This window comes from Mus musculus, chromosome 3, assembly GCF_000001635.26.
Source record: "Mus musculus strain C57BL/6J chromosome 3, GRCm38.p6 C57BL/6J".
Classification (NCBI taxonomy): domain Eukaryota; kingdom Metazoa; phylum Chordata; class Mammalia; order Rodentia; family Muridae; genus Mus; species Mus musculus.
Genome location: NC_000069.6, coordinates 39,494,605 through 39,506,748, shown reverse-complemented (window position 1 = coordinate 39,506,748; position 12,144 = coordinate 39,494,605). Strand labels below are relative to the sequence as shown.

Genomic DNA, 12,144 nt, shown 5'->3' with positions numbered 1-12,144 from the left:
AGAGAGAATTGAAACCGACAACCTCGGGAGATAGGAGGTTGGGGGGACCCTACAGAATGCACCAGAGACCTGGGTGGTGAGAGACTCTCAGGACTCAAAGGGAGGAACCTTAGATGAAATGCCTGAAGTAAGGAGAGGGAAATTATAGAGCCTACCTGTAGCAGGAAGACAGGACCATGCCAATGGCCTTTTCAAGTCGGAATCAGGAATCAGATGCCCCTGTCTGTGGGGAGGAGATTACTGTGGCTCACATTGCTTAGTGGAGAGAAAACTCACTCTTCCTCTGCCTGCATTGTCCTGGACTGTTCCTCCCTACATAAGGAGGGAAATCTGTTTTATTTGGTCCACTAACTCGTGATAATCATTATAGGAATATTGGGCAGTATTTCTACAGAGCTCTGGGTCCAGTCAGTAAGACACTTCACATTAGCTATTACAGCCAAGAGTATGTGAAGATTTCTGAGATAAGATGCATTAAACATTTCCCCATATATAGTCATAAAGTAGATAGTAGCCCCAAATTCAAACAAACTAAAATAAAAATTCTCATTAAAAAACAGAAAATAAATGACAAGACCAGATACTAGAGAAATGGCCATAAAACAAGTGTCTTGGTACGGAGCATTGTGTGGGGCACTGGTCTTTTAACAGCAGAAATACAATGTGTATAATGATAAAATGATCCATCATATATAGAGTATGGCATTTTATGTAGGGTGGTGGAACAGGACTGTAGAGAAATTTTAATCCAACCATATGGCTGGACCTACAAGGTCTTTGTGATCTGGCAAAAATGCATACATGCCCTAGTACACATTGTTAATCCCTTTGGCTAGAATCCTTAGGTACACACTTTTAATCTCAAAGAATGCCATCGAAATGAGCAGCACACTAAGTGATGAATCAGAGAAAGATTTGACCAATTGAGTCTGAGATAGGATATTCCCAACTTTCAGGAGAAAACCTATTTAAGAACAGGGAGAGAGTCCATTCATTCAATTCAGTTGAGTTTGGTAAGGTGAGTTGGGAGTTGGTAAGGTAGGAGACATTGCAGTGAGTGCAGTGCAGTGGAGTTGAGTTCTTCCATAGCTTCATACAGTTCAGTGCAGGTCACCAATGGCACATGAAGCCAGAGCATGAGAAGGAACCAGAAAATTAGAACAAATTTCCATTGCAGAGCAATTCAGTGAGAAATCAAGAGAAGCCAGATTGAATCAGTCATCTTAAAGAGAAGTTTGAGCCAGAACAGCTAAGTTCAACCAGCCAAACAGAATTTAGAAAGAGCTAGAAGGGTGAGCTTATTCAACAGCAATCCTCTGAGACAGTATTATTACTCCGTCAAATCAAATTACTTTTACACAGGGCAAACCATAGCACTTTGTAAGCCAATATTGAGGGGCATAAAAAACCCAGCACATACTCCTTTTGATAGCTAAAGCTGATGATGAGAAGTCTGTCTAGAGTCTACTGAGAATTTGGGACCAACAGCTTATATTGTGGGAGAGAAACCAAGTGCGTATTGTAAAATATGTTCTTCCAACAACAGCACCTGTGCACTAGGTCAGGCAGCCATTGAGATTCACTCACCTACTGAGAAGAACAAATAGTTCTGGGGACATGACTCATGAAGCACTGCCAAGAAGCTTGCTCCAGTGTGCCAGTGCAGGCTTGGACACCAAGACAGGAGAATTACTGCAAGTTTGAGGTCAGCCTGTTCCACACAGCATGTTTCAGGCCAACAAAGATTACACTGTGGTTTTTGCCTGAAAATAAAACAAAATAACGAAACAAAACCAGGATTGTTTAAAAATAAACAAACAGGAAACAAGTCTCAATGTACATTAGTGAATATACTCTGAAAGATCTTTGTGATAAGACAACTAATCATCATTGAGAAGTAATTAAATCATCTAATTAAATCAATGATAAAACTTAATCTCAGATCACATGGCCAGTGTATTCTGCATGAATACATAGGTTTTGCTGTGTTTGTTTTGTTTTGTTTTTTTTGTTTTTGTTTTTGCATTTACAAAGAGTGGAATGTATAAGGAGAATAAGAGGACTTGTGTGTATAGTTGGACAGGGTGGAGACTCTGAGTTGGGTGGTAAAGCCAGGAGGAACTTCTCGTATGTCAAGTGCACCACAGGTGTGTGCACTGATCAACATGTGAATTGTTTAATGGCAAATAGACCTATGCAGGGAAGTTATTGTGGGCATTTTATTGTTTTTTTAAAGTTCTCCTACAACAATGTAATGAAATATGTATACTACTTTACTATTTACTGTATTTAAATTGTAAAACAAACTCAGTAAATGGATGTATAAGAATATTAGATTGGGCTAAATTGCTTACAGATATGTGTAAGCTGTTAATTGACACATTTTCTCCACTTAAAAATTATCACAGTACAATATTAACTACTGTGGACAGAGTGAATGATATTTGCCGCATTGAATTATTTTTGATACAACTGAGGGTGACAAAGGACAGACAATGTAATGTACACAAAGGAAGAAAGCAAATTTCAAGAATCTATCGGGATGTACAGGAAAAACACTACAGGTATTGATAAGTGAATTCAGTAAAGTTGTTTACAGAAAAACTGCATAAGTAACTATGTTTTCATGAACTACTCTAAAAGGGTCAGAGAAAACATACAGTATCTACAAAAATATATCAAGCAGATGCAGTCTTCCATAAATTCAGCAACATTTAATAGTTAAGGTAGAGACCTTTGGAAATGCCACAGGAAAGGTGTCTACTCACTTGAGTCTGTCTGAGAAGGGACCAGTGTCTCTGCCAAAAATCACAGGTTGATTTCTGAGAAAACTGAGAAGCCGATTTTAAAATTAATGTGGAAATATAAAATACTATGGTTTATAATAGCCCTGATGACAAAGCCATTGAAACTGAAACACTAGGCATTGGGGTTTATTTTAAAGTTGCAGTAATCAAATTATTATGATAAAGCACAAGCTTGGGCCATTTGATTTATGGTTAAGTAGGGATACCAAATTACACAAATCATATGTGACTTAGAACAACATGAATGTTATAAAGAACTGAGTAAAATATGGTCCTTTCATACAAGGCCCACAGTCATGGAGAGAAACCATAAATCTTGAAGGGTACATAGCAACATACAAAACTTTTGGTAACAGATGGGTTGTATCTCTATGTAAAAGGATAAATACAAAGTTCTACAGACTAAACCAAACACTTCTGCCCTTTTGAGGCATGCTGGGCCATCTTAATGGGAACAGCACTGTTGGTCATCATTACAAAGGTGAAGACTAAGATGATCTTCTGCATCAATTACACTAAGAACTCTGGTTCTCAGAAGCAGCCCTGAAGTCATTGCCTGTACATTATGTGTTTAGTGTGTGCATTCTTTGTGTATATACTTTCTGTCTGTGTATAGCGTGTGCAAGTTCTGTGCATATATATCCACATGTAAATATATGTATGCATAGGTTTAATGTGTGCATAAGTGTATAGTGTGTAAGTGTGGAGTGTTTTGTGGAGTATATTTTTATGTTGTGTGTTCAGTGTGTATTTGTAGTGTGTGAAGCAGGTTGATGTGTGTGTAGTGAGTCTATGTATGCATGTATGTATATATGTAGTATATACATATATTGTGATGTGTATAGAGTGTGTATGTACAGTGTGTTTGTTGTGTGTGATGTGTAAAGTGTGTTTGTTTATGTAGTGCATATATACATACATTGTGATGTGTATAGAGTATGTATGTACAGTGTGTTTGTATGTTGTGTGTGGTGTGTAAAGTGTGTTTGTTTATGTAGTGCATATATGTATGTAGGTATGTAACTACAGTGTGTATTATATATATTTTATGTAGTGTTTATGAATATATATGTACTATGTTTATTATGTGTGCAGCACATCATACAGTATGTCTGTAATATGTGTGTGCAGTATTCATGATTTGTATGTGCCTCTGTGTGTGCAGTAGGTATATGTGTGTTTTTAAGACTCATGGACACAATGAGTATTGAACTGGTCTTGGTGTTGAGTCTTGGGAGAAAGTACCTTATGGCCAAAGAGAAGGGTTTGGACTCTGCCCTTGAGTCAGTCATTCCAAGGAAACATTCGTGCCTAAGCTCAATGAGACAAAACTCAGTGTTTAGAAGGTGCCCTTGGATGTGAAAGAACAAAATAGAAGAGAGGGAGGTAACATTAAGGCACAGGATGTGAAGCCACTGCCATCCTGGAAGCAGAGAGGAGGGCCAAGCCTCTGTCCTGGACAGAGAGCTTTGCCCATAGAAAATTATTCTTTATAAAAACCAGCTTTTTCTCACATTAACCAAAGGATGTGCCCCCTCCTCCCACATACCGCTCATTTGCTCGTTCAGGAGTTCTCTGGGAGGTTGTGCTTGTAATTTCTATAATTACTGTTTTCATTCATTTCTGCCATTTCAGTCAAGTGCCATCACAGAGAATAAAACATACAGTATTTGAACACAGAAAGCATTGTGCTACATAAATTTAGTGGCATAGCTTATTTTTTGATTTTCCATTATTTTGAGAATCAGTTAATTATAATGAAGTTACAGCAGCTGAGAAAACAAACTTGTAATTTCTTTATGCAAATTGTCTTATATCAGACACTGTAGATTATCCTCTGCAGATGGAACTCACAAGATCTGGTCTCAAGTGGATTCTCTTCTCTGATCCTTATCCTAGCAAACTACTGCCTTCAACAACTGCACACTGAATGAATAAAAAAATGTGCTCTATCATTTGATGGATTTATATACCTTCTATATTGCTATGCAGTTTCTACTTTCAGTGAATCTCAGAAGGCCTGGGGCTACTTACCACAGGGTCATTTTCGCAATAACACAAAAGTCTTAAGGGCTAAATGCACATTTCCATTTATCTTTATTTCTCCCATCAATCCTAAATGCAGAGAGACTCATGGAATAGGTTTTGTCTAAAGATAGTTTCAATGCAGGGAAGCTGTAGGATTATTACATGAGGGTGTCTACCAACTGCAACTAGAAGAACATGAAAATTGCACTTTCCGTTTAACAAGAGCAAAGGAACCAAAAAGTGCATTTTAAAAATCCATTAAATCATGCTGGAAAAGGCAGTAAACACAGCCACAGATGCAAGAACCCATTTGGCTATCAGTAGCACTTGCGATAATGTTTCCATCAATGTACACATTGGCACTCTGCTCTGCAGCCTCTGCATGAAACATAACTCACACAAAGCACTCTGCTTCATTCCTAAGGAGATGCTTGAGAGGATCTGATGTGACAACCCACTCAGCATTCAGAGCAGCAACCTTTCCTATCAGCATCCCTTGCAGATGTACTCCTGTTCTGCACTGACTAGAAACTGGTTTACAGCCATGAGTCTATGGGAGGATCTTAAGAAAACCAAATCACACTTGTCTTGGTTAAGGTTTTATTGCTGTGAAGGGATATCATAACCAAGATAAGTCTTATAAAGGACACCATTTAACCTGGACTGGCTTGCAGTTTCTGAGGTTTAGTTCATTATCATCATGAAGAAACATGGCAGAATACAGGCCATCATAGTGTTGGAAATGGAGCTGAGACGCCCAGACAGCAAAGAGAGACTGTGTTCCATGTTGGGCATTGTTGAGCATAGGAGACTTCAAAGCCCATTCACACAGTGGTGCACTTCCTCCAGCAAGGCTCCAACTGCTCCAACAAGGCCACACCTCCTAACAATCCCACTCCTTATGGCCAAGCATTCAAGCACATGGGTTTATGGGGTCCATACCTATTCAAATCACCAGGGCGCTACAATGATTCAGCTTCATGCCAGGCCTTTCAGACCAGCTACTTACAACAAGATAAGATATAGCATCGGTAATTTCTATGCACAATGATACAGAGAATTTGAAACCATATGCGGTTCCTGAAATTTTTACTGAAATCACCTGGATCCTAAACATACATTTCATTAAACAGAAATGACTGTTCTGGTAACACATTTTTTCTGGGCATATTATTTCTCAACCCATAATAAGATGACCTTAACAATACTAACAAGATTTTAAATTGCCTTAATTTGATCATAAAGTAACTCAGTAAATGTTTTAAATTTTTACAAGCAATAATGGCCTGTGGTCTGAATGAAGCATGTCTGACATTCCAGAGTGAATGTTGCTTACTGTAAAAATTGCTTCCACATGATTTAAGTCTTAAAGCCTAACTTAATAGTCATTTTTGTCAAATGGAAATTTATTTTCTGAACTTCTCATTTCTGGTTCTAAAAATGTCAGTTTCTCGTGTCCCAAAAAAGCAGCGACTCTGATGGCTTTGCTGAGATTGATGTGGCACTGGGGAGGAACCCACTACAAACTTGTGCAATTCTTTAAAGTCTCAAACATGATGAAATGCAGCCATGCATGCCCCAGTTAGTACACAAACATTCACCAGGAAAGGCGTTAGTTACTTCGTTAAGGCTCGGCTTTCCTTTGCTCCACAGGAACAGAGGCAGGGATTGAGTAAAAATAACAATCTAATGTAACATGAAGTCTTACTGTATTGTAGAGACTTCTAGAGATGAAAACATAAAACAGAACAAAATAATTATGTTGTGCATCTTAAAGGGCATAGCCTATTTATTCTAATTTGGGGTTAATACTGACATACATATCAGAATATGACTAAACAATATAGACATAGTCCACAAATCAGCCAGCATTGTAAATGGCTTCTGATATCTTTTGATGTAATATAAATCACATCTTATGTATGTATCCTATGCAGTTCCTCTCTGTATTTTGCATTCAAGTCAACCATTCATCTTATTTATTTACTAATACTTTTATAAACTTTTCAGTCAATAAGAACTGACACCTGTTAGGGTAAGCACCCATTATACCACATTGGAATATAGTGTGTGTGTGTGTGTGTGTGTGTGTGTGTGTGTGTGTGTCTGTGTGTGTCTGTGTGTGTTACAGCATTTACTATTTGAATCTATGATAACATGTTATGTATGTTTCATGTAAGTTTTTAGTTTATATGAAAATATTATTTTTATTATTGTGAATATAATTTCTTTTTAAACTTTCATTCAATTAAACATAGAGGATAAATACCAAAAATCTCTCCCAACTAATCAGATGCTTTTGATACTTGAATGCTCATTCTATATGAATTCATAAAAACTGTATTTATTAAATTAATAAATTACTGATGAGAGGAATGAAAATGTTTGGCTTTACAGTGAACATTAGTAAACAGGGAAGATACTATGTAAATATAAAAAAATCATTATTCTAACAAATAGTCTATTACCTTGATGAGGAGTTAGCAATTTTTCTATTGTGGATTTAATTTTTATATATTTACTTAATTAACTTTATCCAAGAAAAGAGATTAGTTGCCTGAAGAGATTTCAAGATTATATTATGGAATAAAGATAGAAAACACAGATATTTGTATTTGTATTTTATTATATAATATTTTCATTTTCCAACTCCATTATTAAAGTTAGTATGTATCATGTGAAGTGCTGAGATGAAAATGGTAGATGTGCTACATTTGATGTCAATTTATTCCCAATACAATGCGTCTCACAGTGTGAGCTGAGATAAACCATGCAGTTTTCTTGAAAGAAGTAGGCTGGATATGAGAAGGAATACAGCCTTGAATCCCAAGAATCTCATCTATCCTTTGTAGTTTGCATATAACCTGACAGACTTGCCTGTGAGATGATATTAGACATGGAGCCATGGGGACACAAAAGAAAATTTAAAGGATACAGAAATCATCAGTTCTGGGCTTGGAGTCATGAGTCCAGGCTTTAAGTTCTGACTCAAACCACCTCTCAAACAGATAATTTTCAGTTGACAAATCACATAGCTTCTGGACTGTCCCATTGAATGTGCATCAGCATGTATGAATGTGTGGAGCTTGTGCTAATATGAGCCAGTGTATATTGATGTGTGTGTGTGTCTGTGTATGTGCATGTGTGTGTATATCTGTGTATGTGCATGTGTGTGTGCATGTGTGTGTGCATACATGTATGTGTGTGTGAGCATATATATGTGTGTTGGATAACAAATTATTCATAATACTATGGATTACAATGTTATTTAATGTAAATATTCATGACTTTTAAAAGTGTGTCACTAACATGAAACAATAGCAAAGAATATCAATTTCATGGTAAAAATAAATAATATTTCTACATATAGGATTGATTGTGCTCATAAAATGATGAACTTCTACACTCAACTTCAGGGTGACTGATTTTTAAATTTATGCCTATTTTTTAGGATTCATTTATTTTTCTTTCATGTATATGGGTGTTTTCCACATATGGCTACACATCATGTCAATGTAGTGATATCAAAGGCAGCAAGAAGGCACTGGGCCCCCTGGAACTTGGTTATGGACAGTTGGGAGCCACCATATGGCAGTTGGAAACCAAACCCTGGTCCTCTGTAAGAAGAGCTATTGCTCTTAATTGCTAAGGCATCAATCCAGCCTCATATATCAATTATTTTATATTCATCTGTCAATGTCTATCTTTCAAGGAATTCCAAAGAACAGTAGATTAGATGGCAACAATATCTGACTCAAATGTAAAATTGAAGCACAGGATGGAATAATTTTTGTCACTCCTGGTCACCTCAGGCTTCAAAGCCTCTGTGAATTAGAATGATCTTGGAGGGAAAAAAAAAAAAACAAAAACAATGTTAGTTAAGTACTCTTTTGCATCAATCACCCCAAAATAAATAAATGATAAGCAAAGAAGAAGATGTTAAATAGATAAGCACCTAATCATTTGGGTTTTCACCCAACTGTTAATTGCTGTAACACAGAAAATTCTCACCTTAATAGAGGTAATTAAATAAATCTTAATAGAGGTCATAATAAAATATTTTTTCCCAGCCAGATATGTGGCATTCTGGAATGCAGCCTCATGGGAAGGCTTGTATGGCATGCAGTATTTTGCCTATGACAGAATGTTAAGTAGTTCTGATGTGGCCTCGCCTTCAGAAGCAGATCTGCCATCTGTTTTTGCTTTCTCTGTGGCTCCTGTAAAAAGATGACCTCACAGGATCACTAGCAGAGACACCCTCCCTGCTCACTTTAAGCACCTCGGCCACTATGACTCCCTTTTCTCTTCCGATTCCATGGATTGTTAAAAAGGGTGAGCAGTCCTGGGCATGTGGTGGGGGCGTTTGCTTAGGGATGATATCCCATAAATGAGAAGAACTCTAGGTTCATAGTGAGTATATAAGTCTTCTTGTGTGGACTTACATGCTGGAGAAAATATTAAATCTTTTTTAATCCAACATTTGTCTTGTCTCTGTCCTGCATGGCCTAACCTTTAGTTCAAATAGCCCAAAATCCACATTTTATTGGCAAAGTATTCATTTTCATCTTGCATGTCTTACTCACATTTTATCGGATGCAAATTTTAAAATATATTGATATAGTAAATCCGATCTCTCAAATTTCAGGAGCAACATCCCAACAGCATGAAAAACTCTGAAACTCATGACAATGCATTATTTTAAAGACATTAAAATCATTATTTTAGTGGAAACCATGTTAATTCCCTAATGTGTTAATTTCTTTCTCTTTTACTGTATGAAAAGAAAATCAAATAACCATACTGATTTTGAGCCGACCTCTTCCTGTTAGTTTTCTTGAATCTGAAAACTTGGTCATATTGCTTTTCTTAGCTTGAGCCTTTTTTTTTTTTTTTTTTTTTTTTTTTTTTGAGTCAGGGTTTCTCTGTATAGCCCTGGCTGTCCTGCAACTCACTTTGTAGACCAGGTTGACCTGGAACTCAGAAATCCCCCCGCCTCTGCCTCCCAAGTGCTGGGATTAAAGGCGTGCACCACTACCACCCATTGTGCCTTATTTTTTAAAAATATTACAGTCTGCATTGAACAACACTGTATAGCTTTTTAAATGAGTGAGTTCATGTCTGGGAGTAACTGCTTTCTTAAATATTTGGGACTGATATCCGGAGTTCAAATATGATATTATTTATGGACTATTCTCTTAACAACTATGACTTGGGGCATAGACACTTTGATATATAAAGAACCAAATTAAAAGGGTTCTTAATGTTAGTATATCAAAATATATAAATAAACTAGGGTCCATTCTAGGGAGATAGAAGTAGTCATTAAAAGTCTCCCAACTCTCCCCTCTCCAAAAAAGAGCCCAGGGCCAGATAGTTTTAGTGCACAATTCTACCAGACTTTCAAAGAAGAGCTAACACCAATACTTCTCAAACTATCCCATGAAATAGAAACATAACAGTGCCAAACTAATTCTATGAAGCCACAGTCACTCTGACCCTAAACCACAAAAAGACTCAACAAAGAGAGAATTTCAGACCAATTTCTCTTATGAATATTGATGGAAAAATACTCAATAAGATGCTCACAAACCAAATCTAGGAACACATAAAAATCATTATCACCAGGATCATCTAGGCTTCATCCCACGATTGCAGGGATGGTTCAATATATGAAAATCCATAAACATAATTCACAATATAAACAATATAAAAGAAAAATCGCATGATCATCTCAGTAGATACTGAAAAGGCCTTTGACAAAATCTAATATTCCTTCTTGTTAAAAGTTTTAGAGTATGAGGTATACAAGGTGCATACCTAAACATAATAAAAGAAATATATAGCAAGCTAATAGTGAACTCCAAAATCGATGGAAACTTAAAACAATCCCATTAAAATCAGGGACAAGGTAAGGCTACCCACTCTCTCCACATCCATTCAACATAGTACTCAAAGTTCTAGCTAGAGCATTTAGACAACAAAAGATCAAGATTGATGCAAATTGGAAAGGAAGAAGTCAAGGTTTCACTATTTGTTGATGATTTGATAGTATACATAAGCAATTGCAAAATGTCTACCCAAGAACTCCTACAGCTAATAAACACCTTCAGCAAAGTAGGTAGATACAGAACTAACTCAAAAATATCAGTAGCCCTCCTTTATACAAATAATAAATGATCCAAGAAAAAATTAGGAAAACAACACCCATTACAATAAAGCATAAATAATATAAAATACCTTGGTATTACTCTAAACAAGCAAGTGAAAGACCTGCATGAAAAGAACTTCAAGTCAATGAAGAAAGAAACTGAGATAAATATCAGAAGATGGAAAGATCTCCCATACTCATGGATCAGCAGGATTCATGCAGAGGAAATAAACGTCTAGCAGGATCAGTCTACAGATTCAATACAATCCCTATCAAAATTCCAACATAATTTTTACAGACATTGAAAGAGAAATCCTCAGTCTCATATGGAAAAATAAAAACTCCAGGATAGGTTAAACAATCCTGAACACTAAAGGAACTTCTGGAGATATGTACATCCCTGACCTCAAGGTGTACTACAGAACAGTAGTAATAAAAACATGCATGATTTTTTGTAGGAACAGTCAGATTGGTCAGTGAAATCGAATTGAAGACCTTGAAATAAGCTCACACACCTATGGACACTTGACATTTGACAAAAAAAAGCAAAATTATAAAATGGAAATCTTCAATAGATGATGTTGGTGTAACAGGATTTCTGCATGCAGAGTAACGCAAATCAATCCATGCTTATAAACCTGCATGTAACTCAAGTCCAAGTGGATCAAAAATCTCAATGTAAAACCAAGTATGCTAAATCTATTGGAACAGAAAGTGGGAGATAGCCTTGAACTCAGTACAAGAGACAACTTCCTGAACAGAACACCAGTGACTCAGGCTCTAAGATCAACAACTGATAGATGGGACCTCATGAAAATGAAAAGCTTCTGTGAGGCCTTTGTCCATAGGGCAAAATGGCAGCCTACAGATCGGGGAAGCATCTCCACCAACTCCATATCTGGCAGAGGGCTATTATCCAAAATTTGTAAAGAATTCAAGAAGCTTAACACCACCAACCCAGATAAATCAACTAAAAACGGGGTACAGAGCTAAACAGAGAATTCTCAACAGAGGAATCTCGAATGCTGAGAAACAGTTAAAGAAATATTCAAAATTCTGAGTCATCAGGGAAATGCAAATGAAAATGACTCTGAGATTTCATCTTAAACCTAACAGAATGGCTAAGATCAAAAACTCCAATAGTAGCGCATGCTGTCAAGG

The 12,144-nt window shown here is 36.7% G+C and overlaps 1 long non-coding RNA gene across 2 annotated transcripts in view; it reads right to left on the bottom strand.

Annotated features, from left to right (window-relative positions):
- Gm30063 overlaps nt 1-12,144 on the bottom strand; it is a 137,872-nt gene that overhangs the window by 91,903 nt on the left and 33,825 nt on the right. The window contains exon 3 of one of the 2 annotated variants that reach the window (XR_880797.2): nt 1,485-1,763. The exons of the other annotated variant lie outside the window; for it this stretch is intronic. This is a non-coding gene — a long non-coding RNA (predicted gene, 30063). Of the gene's footprint in view, nt 1-1,484; nt 1,764-12,144 lie in introns of those variants that run through there. 2 annotated transcript variants of the gene reach the window in all.